Here is a 5,424-nt window from a genome sequence, read left to right as displayed (position 1 = left end):
TTATGTTTGGTAGGGTGGAGGGTCAGAGAAAAAGAGGTAGACCCCCAGCACAATTGATTGGCCAAGTGGCAGCATCAATGGGCTGAAGTGTGGCAACAATAGTGAGGTTGGCCTAGGATTGGGCAGTGTTTCATTCTGCTGTGCATATGGTCGCTATGAGTTGGTACCAACTCGATTGCACCTAACAATAACAAATAGAACTTTACCACACAAAGAGTGAACCTTAATGCATGCAAATTAAAGAAAATGTTTTACGAGGCTGGGGTATCTCAGGAAGGAGTGCAGACTTTATTACAAGTAGTTAAAGGAACCTCACTCAAGGGGATAAGGGAAATGTGTTATTAGGTTAACATGAGTTCATATTGAACTAGGGTGGGTCCTAATCCTATATGACTGGAGTCCTTCCAAATAGGAGAAAATACACAGAGATAGAGACACAGTGACAGAGGGAAAGCAGCCATGTGAAGGAGACTGAAGTTTTGTGGTACTGGGTCCTGGTGTGGCATTACAGGATAGGCACTGGACTGCTAACCACAAGGTTGGCAGTTCAAATCCACCAACTGCTCTCAGAAACCCTACACAGGATTGTTATGAGGTAAAATTGACTTGACGGTATGTACCAACAACAACCAGAAGCTAGGAGAGATTAGAAAGGATCTTTAGGGACAACATGATCTTACAAACATAGTAAATCCAAACTACTAACCTCTAGAGCTGGGAGACAATACATTTATGCTATTTTTGGCCACTCGGTTTGTGAGACTTTGTTGAGACTGCCCTAGGAAATGAATACATCTAACAAAACAATTTTCACTTAAATTGAAGTCTGAGAATTTGGAAGAATCTCATAGAGTCCCTGCATTCTCATAACTAAAATAATTTAATGCAACCCTCTCCCCGGAAACTGAATACTTATGTATTGAAAATGGTATTTGGGGGGACATGTAGAAGTATTTGTGTTAAGTCATTCTTTTGTGATTGATAGGTTTCATCTACATTGAAGCAATCAAAATAAAGGTCACTGAAGAGAATCATGGGAGTATCTTGCTACTCTGTGAGAACCAGAGATAAACCAATAAGCATATCTCAGGTGCACCTGCATCATTTAGGGCCAGCTTACACAGGTAAGCTTCTCATAGGATCATGGATTTTTATTTCAGAATTAGACTCAACAATGGAAAACACTCCCATCTGGAAACCTTTTCTACTTGAAAATAATAGAGTAACATTAAACAGATTTTGAAAAACAGTATGCAGAGCACTATATGTATATTTGGAGTCCTAGTGTGATGGTGTGGGATAAGCGCTGGTCGATTTGAACCTCAATGTAGGTGATTCAAACTCATCAGATGCTCCTCACAAACCTTATACAGGGTCGCTATGAGTTGGAACTGACTTGACAGCATTTGACAACAACAATAACATGCATATTCATATAATAGCTAGAGTATAGGGGAGCTTTGTAAACAATATGAAAATGCAAATATCTTGTGTCACCAAAATGATGAACTGAATCCATTCTAAAACTTCTTCCATTCTATTATTTCTATATGTCTTGACTATAAAATCTCTAGACTAAGACAGTGCTATTGTTCATAAATTGCTTTATTGTGAAAAAGATGATGCCAGCGTTGTCAGCAGCTGTCACCCATAGTACTATAGTCTGAAATTCTGGACGGACAATCATTCCATGAGCTTTTAGAAAGATGACTAATTCTGGAATTGGAAAACTCAGGATACATAGATCTATTTGGTGTTAGAAAAACAGGCACTTAGCAAGTCATAAAAAATGGCAGAGAACCTCTTACTGGTAAATGTGAAAATCTAGAGGCCAGGCTGCAATTTCTTGGATAACAACCCAAGATAAAATTTTGAATTTAGAGTTTAGGTGGAAGTCTTCCACTGGCATCTTTATTATCTTTCCAATATGACATTTATAATGGTTTAAACACATGACCAGTCAGTCTGACATAACACATGCAGTTGGCTAATTAAACTCATCCCCTATCTCCCATAATTGTGGGTGGGAATGCAGAATCTAGTCATTAAAGAACATTTGGGCATGACAAATGCTTTGTTTGTTATGGTATGTAGGATGCTTTGTCATGCTTCTAGAATAAGAAGGACCAAACATCCTTATCAAAATAAGACACTGAGATTTGTTAGTGATTTGAAATAAGATCAAAATTGCCTTGTGAATTTATCATGTGGACTTGAGGGTGAAAATGAATCTGTATGGAGACCAAATGTGTTTGCTATTTGTACCCTTTAAGAGAGAGCTATGGGAGCCCAAAGCAGATTTCTTCTCTGTCTCAGTACAACCTCAAGCCCACTTTTGATCTCTGCAGAACACGTGTAAGTGAACACTCAAGTTTGTAGAACCTGTAAGACATGGAAGGAAATGAGGGTGACTGACTCTTGACTTGGCTGCTAACCAACAGGTTGGGGGTTCCAGTCTACCCAGAGGCATCTCAGAAGAAAGATATGGAAATCTACTTCCATAAGATTACAGCCATTGAAAGCCATGTGAAACACAGCTCTACTCTGATACACATGCGGTTGCTATGAATCAGAACTGATTCCATGACAACTGGTTGGAAGCTTGATTATTTTTCTGAGGAGAGGCTGGGAGATTGCTTTGTTGTGAAACAGGGATACCAGAGGAGTTAAAAGAAGAGGAGAAGGGAGCAAGGAGAGAATTATGAAAAGTTTCCACTCAGACATTCCCCTAACACTCCTCTCATCCAGGTCTATCAGGGAGGTCTATCACCTGGTATGGGAGTCACGAGTTAGAAGTAGGGAGCACCCTGTCCAGTTGCCCCCCCCCAATCCCCCACATGCCTGGTTGTCAACAAGTGGTCCAGTAGCATCCCTATTATGAGTTACTAGACAATAAGAGGCATCTCTACCTGCAAGCATAGTGGTTACAAATTGGGCTGCTAACCTCAGGAACAGCAGTTCGAAACTACCAGCAGTTCCATGAGAGAAAGATGAGACTTTCTGCTCCCATAAAGATTTACAGCCTTGGAAACCCTATGCAGGGTTGCTATGAGTCGGAACTGACTCCATGGCATATAACAACAAACAATAACTACCTGCAAGTGAGATCCCAGTTAAGAGAAAGGTCTGATGCTGCCCTCCCCAGTGGATAATTTGAAGCATTCTCAGTTAAGGGACACTTCTCCAATGGGAGAGGAGATTAAAAGGGCTGCTTCTAATAAAAAATGCTGCCCAAAATATTTGGTCAGCCACTTAGCTGTAAAGAGGAAGAGATGAAACAGCCATTTTTGATGAGGTTATTTTGACACAAGAGACAATTTGATGAAGTCATTATGATGCAATTTGGATGCACAGAATCAAAATGGCTAGTTAAAGTATAAAGGTTTTGTTTTTTATTATATAGTAATGAGTACAACAAAAACCTCATACTCTCACCCTGTGCTACAGTCTTGTTTGACCACAGAAGAACGGAGTTTGGGGAGGGGAAACAGTATTTTTTTCCTTAAGATTAATGTTGTTGTTGTTAGGTGCTGTTGAGTTGGTTCTAACTCATTGCCACACTGCATAAAGTTTCTGAGGAACAGCTGGTGGATTTGAATTGCCGACTGTGGTTTGCAGTCTGGTGTTGATCCTAAAGCTCCACACCAGCCTTTAATTTCATCCATGTACGATTATTCTCTCCTCATTGAGTTGTCCAAAGAAACTACGGTGCTAAAGAAGTCAGGATGCTAAGAAATGCTATGAACTGCTTCCCTACGAATATTCTGTGCCACAGATTGCATGTTTTATAAAAATATAAAGTTAAATAAAGATGACCATGTAGAGGCAGCAGTTCAAACTCACTAGCCTCTCCTTGGATATCCTATACAGGGTCACTATGAGTTAGAACCAACAACAACTGAAGCAGAACTGAGAGAATGGGATTCAGAGGAGTTAAACTATAGTCAACAATCAAGGTCAAAAAGTTCCCTAGAACATGAACTCTGGGCCCAGCATAAGTATGCATCCTGTAAAGTCAGGTTTAGTATAAAAAAGTATGATTTGATTTAACTTCCAGGGAAACTAGGTTCCATGTTCCTCCATTGTTATTCTTTAATCAAATGCTTTTATCTTACTTGTTTTATTTTTATCAGATATAGTCACAAATTTATTAGTTTTTTTTTTTAAACATTTTGAAAAAGAAAACTTTATTAAACCAAAAGGATGGGTATGGAAAGGTTTTGGTGGGAGGAATGACAGTACTGAGGTAGGGGTGTGTTGACTTGGCTTTACGTTTAGAATATGGAGAAATCATTAGGTTGTTTTTTTTGTGTGTGTGTGTGTGTGTGTGTGTGTTTTATGTGACTGCTGTTTATTCCTTGCTTCTGTTTTGAATTGACGCCTTGACTGCCATCAGAGTCCATTGTTCCAGATCCTGCCAAATAAGGGCAGGCAGCATGCTGGAGCTGTGATCAAAGTTGGTCCCTACTCGATGGAGGGGAAGCTTCTTCAGTTCCTCTTTTTGTTTAAGAAACTCTTCAAAGAAGGGTCCTATTTGTTGGCTCTCAGAATTGTGTTCCTCATCTTGGATCATGTAGGGAGGTGTAGCACCTGAGTGGATATTGCCAACTCCTGGTATGTCCTGATGGTCAATGAATGTTAGGGGTTGTCTTGTTTCCATCCAGTCAAGTTCTGAGGCTGGTGGCAGGTCCAGGTCTGAGGGCTGCTGTGAGCTTGAAGATACTTGTCTGTTTCTGTCTTCCCAGTTTGTAGATGTTGAAGAGCCTTCTGGGTCTGGCACTGCCTGAGGCTCTAACACCCACCGAACCATCTCCGGCTGGCTGTTCTCCATATTCCTGGATCTGAGCTCCTATCTGTTTGATCACTTCATCCTCTTTCCTCATAGGAATCTAAAGCTCGCACCATGGATTTCTTGAATCTTGCATAATCTGGGGAGAGATCAGAAACTTGTCTTTCATCGGGACCTCAGCCTTGTTCTCCCACTAGAATTGCTTTTGTGCTTTCTTGTGCTCTGGGCTGGCCAGATTTTCCAGCCGCCTCCTGTGCAACGTGGTCAGGTTGCCATGGCTCAGGTGTTGCCGTGGCTCAGGTGTTTCCGTACCTCACTGCCACTTCACAGACACCCACAGCATTGAACGTGTTCCAGCATGTATCACTCACTCCACCTGTGTGGCTTGGACCACCTTAGAGGTGGCTTCAACTTGGGGACAGGAGCCACTTCAAAGCTGCCTTAAGCTGCCCCTGGTGTTTGAGACTGTAGACATGTCCATGACCCCAGAAGAAAGTTTGGCAACACACAGGGCAGTGATGCACCGATGCCATAGGCACAAGACTAGACATCTCTGAGAGTTACCACTAATCCATCACTTAACATCCGGTGACCACAAATTTATTCATTTTATTGGGGAAGAATACCAAATTTGA

General features: G+C 41.2%; 1 pseudogene; it reads right to left on the bottom strand.

Moving 5' to 3' along the window:
* Positions 1 to 2,312: 2,312 nt before the first annotated feature.
* LOC102826202 lies at positions 2,313 to 5,322 on the bottom strand (annotated as a pseudogene).
* Between the last annotated feature and the right edge of the window lie 102 nt (positions 5,323 to 5,424).

The sequence above is a fragment of the Chrysochloris asiatica genome, unplaced genomic scaffold (genome assembly GCF_000296735.1).
Source record: "Chrysochloris asiatica unplaced genomic scaffold, ChrAsi1.0 scaffold00234, whole genome shotgun sequence".
NCBI lineage: Eukaryota > Metazoa > Chordata > Mammalia > Afrosoricida > Chrysochloridae > Chrysochloris > Chrysochloris asiatica.
Note: the sequence above shows the minus strand (reverse complement) of the source record. Positions and strands in the feature narration are given on the sequence as shown.